Here is a 15,762-nt window from a genome sequence, read left to right on the forward strand (position 1 = left end):
TGAAGTTACAAAGCAACAAACGCACATACCTGTAATAATTACGTCCCCCCCTCTAAAGCTGTCAGTAGAGTCTGAAAGGTGGCCCTGTGGGAATCACAATTCAGGTCAAAGTACTAGTAAATGTGAGCATAGGAGGAAGTAGCTAGCACTCAACTTTGATAACTTGAACTTTGCAAGAAACATTAAGTTGTGTAGCTCTGAGGTTTTGAAACATGTCAAAACATGACTAATCCATTCTGATTACAGTATACAAGAAATAAAAACACTTCAGCAGAACTGGGGCAAGGTGTGTCTTAACTGAAGTTGGCCTTAATGACATCATGTAGTATCTACCTGGCTGTGTCAGCATTCATGATTCAGTCTGCTGCCTGGAACACAGAAGGGCAGTGAGAGTCACCAGTAGTGATGTGTGTGTCGTCAGCTAGTGCAAACTGTTGTGTAACCTAACCGCTTGTCCCATGTCTGGCAACAGGCGAAAACTGATATTGTACACAGTGACAATTGGTAACCATAGAGGATGCACAGACCAAATAAACAATTCTACCCCCCCCTCACACACACACTCTCTCATGCTCAGTTACTTTTAGGTGGTTTTCAGAGCTTTTATTAGTTTAGGTTTGGACCCCCCTGACAGGAGTAACCACACAAACTGTTACAACACACAGTTAAATACAGAACAGTTTGTTCAGGCCTTTTGTTCTGAACTTTTTTTTATGTAAATGGTACGACTTGGGCATGAAACTAGTGGCACACATGCCTGGCAGCTGCATTGTGGCTGGGCTTTGTTAAAAGCCCATTTTTGATGACCAGAAGTAGCATTTTAGTAGAGGTTGCGTACTTGCTGTCCATACTGTAAATTTATGGTTTTATATTCATTCTGACCCTTCAGTTTAAAGAATTGAAAGAAGTTTTTTTGGTAATCAGTCTAAAATTATATCAGTGTGTCTGGGGAGGTTCTCAGTCATCCAGGTTATTTTTTTTGGATATTGTATTAGTGTTAATGTATACCCAGGGTTAGGTAGGGTTTTAAGTAAATATGAGTCATAAACAGAAACCAATTGTGCAACGTTCCCGAGATAACACTGCATGCAGAATGTGTGAGTGCGTGCTTGTGTGTTTGCAGATAGACTGGCCACCTTATAACCGGGTATTCCCTTGATCTCAGTATTTCACTAACTGAAATATGAACCTATTTTGGAAGATTTTTTGTTACAGCATTGTCAGAGGTCAGACAGAGGTGAAGGGTGTAAAATTAGGATTGTGACGTCAGCGCTCTCATGTGTCTTGACTCTGTCTCTGACTTATCTATTTCCCTTTTACCTCTTCACAGGCATACCACCGACAATAACATGGTGTGATACGTGACACTTTTTTGTCGTACCCATTCCTCTGTCACCTGGTACTTTGTCAGTTTCGGTTGTCATCTCTTACTCGATAAGTCACAGATTTTGGAGGAGTCTCATATGAGATGGATGCTTTTTTTTTTTTTTTGTTGTCCATAGTGTGTTGTTGGAATGACTTCAACCTGTTTTGGCATTAAATCAACTGCTGGGTTGTTTATAACAGGCAAATTTTAAGACTGGTGGCCATTTTTGTATTTTATGTCACTAAAATAAGTGTCTTTATGTTCGGCCCCATCACAAACAAATGTATCAAATGTTCCCTACCCTCAAAATCAACCCCTGCAATATTTGCTTTGGTCCCTTTCAGGTCTTGCATATACATCCGTTCTGGGCAATCGGATCATAAGTGACCAGCTTAAAGTACAGGTGTGAATACGGCATTTGAGCGATTCGATCGCAAACCACATGTTTGAGCACATTATTTCATTAGTGTGAACACGCAATGTTTTTTGGGCCACATTCAAGACCACCTACTCGGCACGAGTGCTCTTGTGTAAGTGGTGTTTTGTCCCATTCATTCAGGAAAAAAAACAACAAACACACAACAGCTATCATAAATGATCGCATGAGAAGGAAAAAGCACTGTAAGCAATGTGTGCTCATTAGCAATGAGAGCTTTTACAATATTTTGTATAATTAATATGTAAAAACAGGAACGAACAGATGAAAATAGTTAACACAGTGCACGGTATGTGATTCTGTTATAAAAAAAAACATAGTGGTTCATTTTTAATGCGATCATGTTCACGTTTAAGGAGCTGACCATTCAGTAATGACCAGTGTCTGTGCCCCAAATGATGTCGGTGTTTATTTGCCTACAGGGTGCTCAAGTTCTGGCTAGGGACACATGTGGAGATGCATTTAATGCCAAGTGTGACCACAGGTACTTAAAGCTGGCCACTTGTGATCGGATTCCACAGGTCAGATGTTAATGCAAGGTCTGAACGTTCTGCCCCACATAAAACATACTGTATTGTTGTAATGCTCCCCTGCTGTGTGTTGCAGGTCGGTCATCCAGAGCTTGTGTGAGTTGATGTTTGTTTGTTCCAGTTCACATGCTTTGCTGGCTTTGGCCTGCACTTATATTTAAAAGGAATTATTAACATGGTTTACAGCGCTTACAGGTAGATCTTTAGCTCAACATATTTGGATTTTGTTTGAAACCAAAAGCAGGTCATTTTAGCTCCCCTTAGAGCTATCTGTGTTCTTCAGGCCCACAGAGACACAAAGGATCAGCATCCATGAATGGTGTTGACATAAAAATGCCGGCTCAATCCAGCAGGCAGGCACAGTGTGGATTAGCTAGGGATCACTGTCTTGGACAGTTTGTTGGTAAACAAAGTGAATTATAAATCCCAGATTCTGGCTCTGGGTCACCTTGTTGAGTTTGCCAAGTTGTCTGATTTTTTTTTCTTTCAGGCGGAAGGTTTGCTTGATCAAAGAAGTTGACCTTTATCCACACCTTGGTTAGGAATGTTACTTACCAAGGGGAGAAATAACCTATTTTTCTGAGGCGCCCTTACATTATTTTCAGGGATTGCTTGGTTACTTATTAGTTATTTCCATTTCATATTATCTGTCAGTCTATTATTATCATGGGTTTTGAGTCAGAATAATAGAGCTTTCATTCAGATTAAAGCTACGTCAAAGAATAACTTTAATTACTTGAAACTGTACTCTAATAGGAATCAATAATTTCAGTAATTCTGGTAATCACTGTGTAGTATGTAACTTGTAAGTTCCAAAAATACATCATATTACTAATTGCCTGAAACTGGAAGAAGACTGACCTGTTGTAGTGGGTGACAAAAACACTGTGTAAGCATAATATATTTTTCTCTTGTTAAATATTCACTGAGTTGGAAAATTTGCTGACTTTCACTGGCATGGAATCCCAACCTGCCAGTTGGATTACTTCTGTCACATTACAGATATGACATAGTGTGTGTAGATTAACATAGTGATTATTTGGTCCACCCCCTAAATGAGGTAAAACACATAAGTTAGGACAACCACAGACAACCACAGTACACGCAAGCACCGTCACAACAACAGCAACCAAAGATACACAAAGCAAAATAATGGGGTTGGTGTTTTCCTTTTTGTCTGTATGACTTGAATATGGTTCTGTATCTGGGTGCTCAGATTTTTTGCCACTTGGTATGAGTTCTCAGCGTTGAATGAGGGTTGAGATTTAGCTTTTTGTTGTTAAAGGTCTCATAGCAACGATAAGTGCATCTTTCTTCAAGCTTAAAATCTTGTGTTTGCATGTGCAGCAGTGCACCTACATCCTGGGGGAACCACCTCAGCAAATGCTTTATTTATGATAGCGTCACAAATGAAGCCAGTCAGGTCACGACTCCTTTAGTCACACTTGAGTCTTGAGTCAAGCAGAGCAGTTAAAAATTTATTCCTCTGCACGGTAGGTCTCTTTTGCGTCTTTCTTTTAAACCATGTCTGTTCTCTTCCTTGACACACACACACACCTAGGCAGACAGAGACACATCGTTTCCTGTCCTATACATCTCAGGGGAAGAAGGGCATACTGTGAACTGAAGAATAGGATGACTGAGTGCCAGCGTGAAACTGGAGTGGTTAATGGACTGCTAGTAGCAGGGGCCTCTTGGCTCAGAGTGAACGACAGTATTTTACAGAGCAGTGCTGAACAAGGAAAGCAAGTGAGCCATCAGTGAGCATTGACTGGGGGAGGCAGAGAGAGAGAGAGAGAGAGAGAGAGAGAGAGAGAGAAGCATCAAGAGGGAAGGAAGGAAGGACAGCGTGTGACCAAAAAAAAGACAGTGTGGGAAAGTGCCAGAAAAGACAAACGCATATAAGGAGATTAAGGAAAGCAGACATTTGCAGCAGTGGGTGTGTAGTGAGCGATAATAACAAGTTACGGGTGGTATAAAGCTTAAATTCCTGATGATTCAAAAAGGTTACGGTTACAGGCTTCATGGATTCTGAATCGCACAGAGCAGGGAGAGTCTGTACAGAACATGTTGCACCTGTGGCCACGCCTTGAGTCACTGATTTGATTGCAAGAGTTTTTCTTCCTCTGTGCCACAGGCATTAGGCTTGAGCGCCTTTATGTCACTGTGCCCTCATCTCGCATTCTTGAGAATACAGTTGATATCTCAGGAACTGATCGGGTGGTGTTCTTCAAATCTGGCACAAATCTTCACTTGGGAAAACAAGGGTGAACCGATTCACATTTGGTGATCCAATGTCAGGGACCTTCGAAAGAACTCGCAAGCCTTAAAGTCTCAAGAATACTGCGAAGGAATTTCTTCCAGTCTCGCACAAATCTTCACTTGGATCAAATGCCAGTGATCACTGTGACATCTTTTCCGTTTTGATCATAAGGCCATCGGTCAACTTCCCTGTTATATAATGTTCTGTAATATTTGAAATTACTTCATTGTCTTCCTTACATTAAGCATATTGCATGAGCCTCAAAAGACATGAATAAAATGTGCATAGTGACTTGAGGCATATAACCATCAGCGGGTAATTTTAATTTAGCTGTTGAAGATAGAACACCTGTGCGAAATAAAGGATGTGATATGGAAGAAAGTGGAACATGGGTGAAAGTTTCAAGCTGTATGAAACCATTCTGGATTAATTGTAAAGTGAACTAATTCCCATCCCGTCAGACATGAACTATCAGTACCACAAGCTCCAGCAACTGTACAGGCAGGAAAGAAAAGTTGGTCCTCTAATTCTTCTGCACTATTTTTGTGACAATAAACGTTAGCCAGAGTTTGCTGACAATGCTACTGCTTGTGTCTGTAGTGTCACACTAACTTTGTTTTTACCAAGGACATGTTGTACACTTTATGCAGCTCTAATTGAACTGCTTTCAAGAAGCATCCACTGCAGAAACATTTAATATTTAATGCAGATGTAACATAACATGTTTACTGACAAACTGCACATGCACGACAAATAGATATTGGAGATACTACAAATTAAAATTGTCAGTATATTGCATTTTTTTTTTAAAATCCAGCCCTACTTCGTGAATGCTTGCAAATGATTTATGTAATTTTAAAAACTACCTTCTAAATACCAAGGATTAATGTGTCTAGTAGTCTCTGTTTGCTCCATTCTCCCTGTACTGTACATATCAAAATAGAGCAGCGGTTTTCTGAAGCCTGTTCTGACTGAGTGAGAGACAACTAAGTTGTGTAATAAAAGTCACCAATATGTTGGGGCAGGCTCACAGTGGAATGCAGAGCCACGACACCACTAAAATACCTTTCTCGGAAAGGAATCTCACCTCCAGCTGATTGGTTGATCTTTACTCTTGATTGTGAGCCTGTGTCTTCAGGTAACATTATATCAAAAAGGCTTTGGATATTTAAGGTGTATTGGTACAGGAAGTTCAGTTCAGCATGATACTTCTGGTTAGTTTGATCTGTGATCCACATTTTACAATCACAATAGTCTCATTGGCACTTTTATCTATGCAGTCCCAGGAACAGAAACTCAGAACAGTGAGTTGTACCTGGAATGTGTTAGCAGCGCACCAGTTGTCCTCAGTTAGCTATAGCATGCTAGTGGGTTAGCTTATGAAGCTGGGCAGACAAGGTATGATTAATAATCTTTTGCTGTGCTTTAGTTAAGTCTTAGAAGGCCAACCTGCAAACTCAGAATTTACCACTTCACTGATCTCTGCAATGATATAGAAGTAGAGTGGCGATTCATACAAGACAAACACAAAAACAAAACACAGAGCAATTATGAATAAGGTCATTACCAAGACAAAGAACTTATATAGGTGGGAACAGTGTCAGGTATTTGATCAAAAACTCACATTCATATTCATGTAGTATATAATCAGAAAATCTTTTTATACACCAAATATGCAATATAGAATTTTTTCTGGGATAAGTTAATAATTAGATTCGTCAGTGGATGTTACTTTGATCTCTGAGAAATTGGATTCTAATATTTATTTGAATGTAAAGCAAATAAATAGATAATGAAAACAATTGTGAATTGCAGCTCCAGTGAAACAACATGTATTATTTTTGAAGACTTAATCCATATTGTCAATATTCAGTAATTAGTGTACTTTGTTTAAGCAGCCATTACCGACTGTCTGTAAGTGCTGTTGCTAGACTTTGTTAGCATTGTGCCCCACTGGGCAAAGTCACCGAGGACAAGTTTGGCGTTGCTGTCTAATTAGTTCAAACCTCTGTGACTGCGCATTGTACGTCTTGCCTCCTCATACTTTCACTAAATGTGTCATTCACTGTGCTAGGCCTGCAGTGGCAGGTCCTGACACAGGAGCAGGATGATGATTGATTGGTGAGGGGAGGGGAAAAAGAGTTGGGTCAGCAGCAGACTTATTATGTTGTCATTGCCACAACTATCCCTTGTTCTTGTCACATGGTGGTGCAGCCAATATTTGTGTCACTTGTGTTTGTTGATGTGTTGTCTAGTGTGACACAGAGTCAGGAGAAAATGCAGCGTTCCGTTTCCTCTGCATGACGTTCTTTGACATTTTTATTTCCCCTTATTCAGAGAAATGGTTTCATCAAAGACATTGCCTTTGTACATACGTCGATTGAAGCTGTTGAATATGTATCGCAGTCAGTTTAATCTGACTCCACCTGAAGGCCTTCACAGTTTAAAGTCTCTTAGTTAAATTTAATTTACATGCTTGTGCACTTAGGCTGTTTCTCTCACATGGCTTTAGCTTAAATAAACTTTGTGCATTTATGGGAATTTCTGGTGGGGATGGAGTGGCTTGTGGCTGTTTTCAGTGAAAACACATGAAAATATGAAGGAACTTATGCATTTGTTCAAACATTGTCCGTGCTCATTTATTAATGCGCTAATTTCGTCACCTGCTAAATCTTACTTCTCTTTATTTTTCCCAGTTGTGTGCACACACTTGCGTGCATGCGCACTCATACACACGCAACAATGTCAGTGTTTCCCTCCTGTCGTATTATTTCTCAAATTCTGAGGGCTGTGACAGGAAGTTGTGCAAAAATAGCGAACAGGATGCTTCCTTATTCATCCCCATTATTGGTTACCCTTATCTCTCTCAATCCCTCCTTTCCATCAATTGTACGAGAAAGTTCCAGTGGGCTAGTAAATATGTTGACTGACTCGGGGCTTTGAACGCCTGGGTGCTTTAGAGGCTTTAGTGATGTTAAAGATAGAAAATAGGTTTTTTTTTCAGTGGAGCCAAATAGACCAGTTTGAAACATTTACACTGAGCAACTGCATTATCTTTAGTAGATTGAGACAGATGACTACCTCAATATCAGATTAAATGGAAACCATGGTGGTGTTCTCTTTGGGAGATGTGTGGCCCCACTGGTTTAATAACATATTTGCTTGTCACTTCCTGGATGTAATACACCATGTCGACTAGTCACTGGCAACTTGACAATAACAACACGGTTGCCTCTGAGAAGAAAGGTGAGGAGCCCAGTGGGTCGTTGCAGCAAACAAGCAGGGGTTCATCACGCTTGTGTGAAAATACTTTATTAAAGATGAAGCCCATACGACCGTGACATGCAAAATATGTAAGTCAGTCCTGCAATACAGCAAAAGTACTACTGCAATGCAGACCCAGAGATGACAGAGATAACAGAGATGGCGGCTGCAAATCAACACTTTGCTGGTAATTTTCATTGTCAGAGATATTAGACTTTTAGCAGCAGTATGTGGAAAAGGCTTCAGAGAAATACTGCATTTTTTTTTTTTTTTAAACTTGGCTTCATTGTCTCATTTCAACACGCTGTGAAGTGCTATTAAATGTTATTGATGGCACAGATTTACATTGGCTATACATATCACAGTATGTAGCTAATGGGCCGTCTGTTCCCACCATATGTATTCAGATCAAGAATATAGATTTCATTGTTTTTTGTGACGTCATCAGCGACTGGGCGATGTTGACTTGACCTTCATCACATAATAGTCAACTTTAAAAAAAAATAAAAATAAATATGAATTCCTTCAACCTCTATTGTAAATAAACACTTTTTTTTTTTTTTTTGTCTTGGGGTCGAGGGCAAGTCAGTCTACAGTTGTCAGGCTGTAGTCTTTTTATAGGCTGGTTTAGCTGCACCTGAATGTCTTTCATGTGGGAGGAGGCTACGATGGAATGTTAAAAATGCCCACTGGCAACACTTCTCCGGGCCAAAAGACCATTGTTAAACGCCAGCTGACATGTGTCCACTGATGCTAACCCTTTGCAGCTAATGAAGGGTAAGGTCATGTCGCTATAAAGTTGTATCAAGTGTTGTGTTGGAGCTATTTTACAAATATCAGTATGAATACATTAGCACACTATTGGGCTAACACTTGATACTGGTATATGTACCGGTGCAACTTTTTTCTTAAGTTAGTGTGTTTGTGCGTGCATGTGTCTTTTGCTTGTGCTGTGTATGGGGGGGCTTAGTTAGGATTACAGTGTCAGTCCTCCTCTATGGCTCTCCCCAGTTGTTCCTTGAGCGATTATAGCTAATCTCAGACTGCTATGTGTATCACCTTGACTGTAAACAGTATAGACCTATGGGCTGTTCTCACGAATATGCGCTTATTGTTTGGTTCTTGGAAAGGAGTAAAAACAGCAAAGTATTCAAGACTGTGGACACGCATCCACACCCTGTGTTGTCTTGGTGAACTTGAAGTCTGTTATCACTTCATAGTGTAATCTATATTGGATGCAATACGTGTTTATGGATCAACGTTAACTAGGGTTGGGCGGTATGACGGTATTATACCGGGTGACGGTATAAAAGTGTCTACCGGTAGAGATTTTGCAATACCGTTTATTCCGGAGAAAGAGCAGATGTCTGCGGCATTTCTCTGAGTCGCTGTAATTACACCGCCTCGACACACGGGGCACTGCAGGCATTGCAGCAGACTGCTTGGCGTGGTTGCATGAGCACGAAAAAGAAGAAACCGCTTTACCTGAGTGATAACCATAGACATGTATATATGTCTATGAGTGATAACAATCATGGCGGTCACGAGGAAGCGGAGGCTTCTCTGCAAAGAATGTCGCGCGATTGTTGCTGCTGGAGGTGGAAACACCAGTAACCTCTTCCACCACTTAAAGTTAAAACATACGAAGCAGTATTATGAAAGCCAAAAGATGCACCTGCTACCTTGTGTAAAACTTGAAAATACTTTTTCTCATTAGTTATTTTTATTTCTTATTAAGCTGGAGCTCTGTGTTTACATTTGCACACACACTATAGCTTAAGTTAAAGCTGGAGTTCAATATTTACCAGACATTTGCACTTTCTTTGTGGCTTATTATTTATTATATTATTATATTTTCTTTAAAATAATGTTATGCTGCTGTGAGCAAATAAAAATAAAAGGGGAAAATAATCAAATGAGACAGTATGGTTATTTTAAGCCATTCATTGAATTTATAGGGGGAAAAAAACCATACCGCGATATATACCGTTACCGTGATATGAAATTGCTCATACCGTGATATAAGATTTTGCTCATACCGCCCAACCCTAACGTTAACTGGTCACTTGCCTATCGAGAAGTTTTGTATTTTGCCCAAGTAACTGTATAACACATGTTTGTATCTTTGTTTAAAATACAGCAAAATATAAAGAGAGCAACAACAGAAATGCTTCTAATGACAACTTCATCATGCACACATAAGAAAAAAAACACTGGCCACACGAAGACGCACACTGTATTTAAAAGAGACACTCAGATGGGATTAATGCTTTGGAAGTTACTTTGTACATTTCCATATAAGCTAATGTAGCGGAAGTAATTTTTAAAATAAATCCCTTACTGTTGGCTGTGTGTGTTTGTGGCCGTTTGTGTCACTCAGTGTCTTATGATGAAAGTGAAAGTTTGAGATTGTGATGTGCCCTGATCGATGCTGCAGTTGGCATCTAAGTCGACGGTGTGTGTAGGCGGGAGAGTTTAAATGTGCTGTGTGGCAGTCTCATCACCTCTAAGACTCAGTCCTTCAGGGTACCAACACTGTTTAAGTGAGTCTGGGTGCCACCATCTAGTGTTTCTTTTAATCTGTAATGAAAAATCAGAAGTGCAAAGTAAGCTGATGCTGGTGATGCAGCAATGAAACTTGTTAGCTTGCAAGGGAACAGTTTGTTTTAAGTATTACAGCATCAGCTCTGGGTGAGAGAATTGGCAATAAACTTGTGGAAAATGTGTTAAGTCCTCAACCAGTAACATATTGCAGTTTTCCCATGAATTAAAATTAGCTCCAACCCAGTCTAATTATAATCTTGATAGTCTTGATTGTCGTTTTGTTCAGTTCAGTTTACTTTTGAAATAGTATTTTAAAAAAATGGACCATCTGCATTCTGACGGCATAATTGTCTATTTATAATAATTATAGTTGCCTTTAAATGTCTATTTTTCTGTAAAATACACAGTCATCCATAACACTATGACCACCTTCCTAATATTGCGTAGGACTCCCTTGTGTCTCCAAAACAGTTGTGACTCATCAGAGAATGGACAAGGGCCTTCTGAGGGTGTCCTGTGGTGTCTGGGAACAGAGGGTTGTTAGTGGGGGCCTTTGGGTCCTATGGATTGAGGGAAGGGGCCTCTGTGGATCAGGCTTGTTCCAGTGCATCCCACAGATACTTGATCTGTTTGGGATCTAGTGAATTTGGAGGCCAGGTCAACACCTTGTGCTGTTTTTCATGTTTTTTTGAGTTGTTCTTAAACCATTTTTGTGAGTGTCATTGCTATGGGGTGAGAGCGCCTGGTCTGGTCTAGCTGGTCTTATACTAGACCTGGAAGAACCTTTCAGTTGCTTCATGACCAAAAAAAAGATCCCTTCTGAGGCAGGCATATAAAACTCAGTTGAAAAGTCAACAACTAAGGAGAACTACAGCAGGAAACTTGAAAAAAATAATTTGCATGTCTCACTATTAGCGATATGAAGCTCTTTGTAGAACTGAACTTCCCTTCTCTGAACCTTTCTATGGTGCAATCTGGACATCCTCTCATCCAGTAGATGGAATTGGATGGCGCTAAATGTTTCTCAAAACTGTTGATGTTGAATAACATTCATGTAACTTGCTAGCTGGGGAGTGGGCTGGGGGTGGTTGACAACAGAAGTCTAGGGATGATGAGCACTCATGCAGAAAACATGCCCCACTTGAACTGACATACTCGCGATGTACAGGGCAGTGTAGCTACCTTGAGTCTGGGGCAGTGAGGCATTACAGTGTGTGACTTTATGAAGATCTTATGTTAGAGGATCAGATAACGTTAAAGAGAGCAGCAATGGGCATCTTGATTTTACAAACGTGGTACAGAAAAATATTAGGGACCCTTTAATCTTTCCTCTTCTTTTTCCATATTTTATGTCAGTGCTGTGTTGCTCATTTTCAGAGGTTGCTTGGAAGTTAATATTCATGAATTAATAAATTACTAGGGACCATGTACAAAATGCATTAATCATTTAAAAAGGGAGAAGATACACTGGACCAGATCTAGCAAATGGCTAGTTTTCATCTGCAGTCCCAGGGCAGCCCCCACCCCCAACACACACAAAGATAAAAATTAAAAGATAGGACAGCAACATAAACTCTGCATAGTTTTGTGAGTGTGTAATACACCAGCGTTGTTGGTAATTTCCTGCTTCGGCTGCATGTGTAGGAAACTTCAGCTGTGTCTGGGTGTGCCTGCCTACTGTAAGCACTGCTTCCCCCTCTACGCTCAGTATGTAGCCATGGCAACTTTGCTAGCAGTATTAGCTTGTGGTTAACAAGATGACACACCACACACACACTATACTCTATCGCCCAGCCATCTTTTTCCTTAAGCTGCGCGTTCAATGGCCAGAGCTCTTCAAATATGCAGTCAAGATTATGCAGCCATTGTTCTTCAGTAAATGCACAGCAGCAGTAACCTGGCATTCTTGCATACTTTCATCGCTGGCATTGGGCGTTGTCAGAACTTCATTTGTGTTGATACCTGATGTTTACACTAAACAGTACATTAACTGATACTCTTCATTTCATAAATGAGATTAAAATTCATAATAAAATGCACTTTTGTTGTAGTTAGTTGTGTAATAGTTGTGCTCTCTATTCATTTATGTTGTAAAAATTGCAAAGTGATTATGGCCCCCTTGTCAACTGTCATTGGGAGGAAGTGAGAGTCATAGGCTGACTCATGGTTGCTGCTGGAGTACTTGGTGTGTGCAAAGTCTACCGTCTTAACACCCAGGTCGCACAGTTAAGTGAAGGCTTCTGAATATTTCCACTAAATCCACAGTTTATTTACATGTTTGTGGTCATAACCTTATTGGTGTTTGAGAGACTAACAACAGTAGAAACTGCTGAACTATTCGAACAATCTATTTATATTATAATATTCTAAAATGATTAAGAAGAAGACGAATTATATCTTGAATAAAATGACTGCATATTCTCACACAACTTTCCATTTTTCTGTTTGTCAAACAGTAAAGGCTCTTTTTTAGAGAATTGGGGTACCTAGGCACATGCAGCCTGTCTCTGAACTATAGTAAGAGCAAAAATATAGTTCCCCTCTTTGCTTTTATTGAACCCATCACCCGTATCAATCACTACCATACCCTTATAACATTTGTTGTATCTTCCAGAAAATATTTTTTTCCCCCACATTTAAGCAAATACGTTTCAATTTGGAGAAATCATCCGTCAGAGTTGTGAATACTTCATTAATTTGCCAGTAAAAGTGGCCACTCTGCTTGCTGTCATTCAGCCTTTGCTTAGTTTTCATTCTTGCCCTAATTTACATAATCTGTCTCCCCACTCTTAGGGTCTAGGTATCTTAATATGCACAGAGAGATTCAGGTGCACACACATAAAGAAACATCAGCAGCGCTGTGTGAATGGCTCATTATATTGCTGTCATAAGGCAAAGGCATCTGCTGAGTTGCTTCTCTTGAGCTGTGTGGTCTCAGAGACGGACTCACAGACAGAGCCCCTGCCCTTTTTTTTTTCTCTCCACTACCTCTTGGGCTGAATAATAAGCTCCCTTTAGGACACTCACTGAATGTGTATTTGTGTGTAAGCATTTTGTAAAAAATTTAATTGGGGCACTTCAGGACATAAAATTGCAATGCAGCAATCAATGTGACTGTTAAATTGCAGTTTTTGATTACATCAATAAAGACAATTAGATAGCTTCATGCCCCTTATTTAGATTCATCTTTTTAACCGACCCCTAACAATTTCCAATCCTATTATTCAACAAAATTTTAGGAAAGTCTCAGCTGTTTAATGGCCCTTAACATAGTCATATGAGGGTCAGTTTCTTGGGGGGGGGGGGGGGGGGACAAAACACTAGTAGGTATCTAATAGGACAGAAGTAGTAGCTTTTACGAGTTTCTGCAGTCTTGCGAGCCTAGTGATGCAAAACCAATCTTGCGAGGCTGCAACGCTTCGAGATTAGTCCAAGTGTGAGGGAGATCCAAAACATGACAGGAGCTGCAACTCTGAGAGCACCATGTGGTCTAAAAGCTGATAGGTTTAGGTTAGGTTTTAAAAAGCGTGACAAAAGCTAACACACATGCGAGAAGCGCCAGCCAGAGATAAAATATTGTTGAAATGCTACAGCTTTGCAAAACCAGGGACAACATTTCATAACTAAGTAAAATGGTTTAAAATCTGTAATGTCCAAAAGTAAATTGAATTGAATCGGGACCTTCCTTCAGGAAATCGGTAACAATATCCAGGCCTAGTTTCAAATCAACTCTCTAAAGTTGTCAGATGTTCGTTCTTTATATGAAAATGCAGGATAGAAGTTAAACTATCACTGAGGTATTAACATTGTTGACTTGATATAGCATAGCACACTGACTAGGCTGAACAGGCAGTTCAGGGAGCATGACACATACATCCATCAGGCATAACATTACGACCACCTGTCTAATATTGTGCAGGTCTTACTTGTGTCTCCAAAACAGTTCTGGGCCCCACAGGGCTTTTGGGTCCTGTGGGTTGAGAGGAGGGGCCTTTATGGATCGGTCTTGTTCCAGTGCATCCCACAGATACTCGATTAGTTTGAGATCTAGTGAATTTGGAGGCCAGGTCAACACCTTGTGCTGTTCTTCATGTTTTTTGAGTTGTTCCTAAACCGTTTTTGTGTGTGTGCCTGTGTCAGGCTGCATCTTGCTGGGGATGGCCGCAGCCATCAGGGAGTGTCATTGCTAGGTGGGTGGTACAATGTCTAAGTGACATCCACAAGAATGCCAGGTCCATAAATTTCCCAGCAGAACATGGTGTTGTCACAAGATGGTCAACGTTATTTACTCCCCCTGTCAATGGTTTTATTGTGGCTGATCAGTGAATACCACTTCGCCCAATGAGCTCATTGTGCATGAATCAGCTCATTTAACTGACATCCTGTGCTTGGGGAGCCCTTTGAATTACAATTGAGTAGTTTTGTGAGTTTGGTGTGTGGCTAAATTAGAAGAAGAACCTTCAGGGCCCTAGCAGAAGGAGCTCTCATTATTTGTGTATCTGCTGATAATCTTCAGCCTAATCATTTGATCCATATGTTACAAAATGGTCATAAATGCCAATAGTTTTACAGACCCTAGGGTATTGATCGTCTAGATTTCTATTGCAGAACTCATGAAAATATAAATTAATGGTCCTAATTATTATCTGTGGTAAGCGACTGAGATGGCTTGTGATCAGGCTTTCTCACGTATACACAGCCATTTTAGTATTTTGGCATTTTACTACTGGCAGCTAACATAAGGAGAAGCTATGGAAACTATTAATGACTAATAATAATTATAATGCAGGCCTTGTAAGTCAGAGTAGCTGTTAAAGAGTGTCTAAAATGGTTCGTGGTAGGTGCATTTCGACCCTGACTCACACTCTAGTTGAGTTTGACTGTGGGTGCAGATATACTTAACTGTACTTGCGGTTTGTAAGCGGAACTTTACAGTTTGTTGAATTCAGTGTTTTTTTTGTCTCTTCCTCCCGTCTTTCTCTACAGCGTTCTTCCTGACTAGTATTCAGTTTCCCATGCAATTACCCAGAATCCACTGTGCCTACTGTCAGGTGTATATTTCCGTTCTGTGGGTTGAATAGTACCACAGCATTTGTCTGCATCAGTTTGTGTATTTCTGGCACCGTGTGCGTTTGTGTGCACGAGCTAGTGGTCTGTTACTTAATAGCAGCTGTGAAGGCGGAAACCTCCTTCTCTTGACTGCTCTCCCCATAATCAGAGAGCCTTCTTTTTCTCTCCCTCGTCTTTGTTCTTTACTGCGTGATCTAGTGAGGCTAGAGCTTTGCAAGGCCAACTGTTTACGTTACAGGTCTGGGGACAGCTGTAGTAGGCTCAAGCTAGGATTAGAGTAAACAAACAA

At 40.3% G+C, this 15,762-nt stretch overlaps 1 protein-coding gene across 1 annotated transcript in view; it reads left to right on the top strand.

The window, feature by feature from the left end:
* Positions 1 to 15,762, top strand: part of LOC311491359 (protein diaphanous homolog 1-like) — a gene marked incomplete at its 3' end in the record, with an annotated part of 39,266 nt that overhangs the window by 912 nt on the left and 22,592 nt on the right. The window lies entirely within an intron of this gene.

This window comes from Chelon labrosus, assembly GCF_963514085.1.
Source record: "Chelon labrosus genome assembly, chromosome: 8".
NCBI lineage: Eukaryota > Metazoa > Chordata > Actinopteri > Mugiliformes > Mugilidae > Chelon > Chelon labrosus.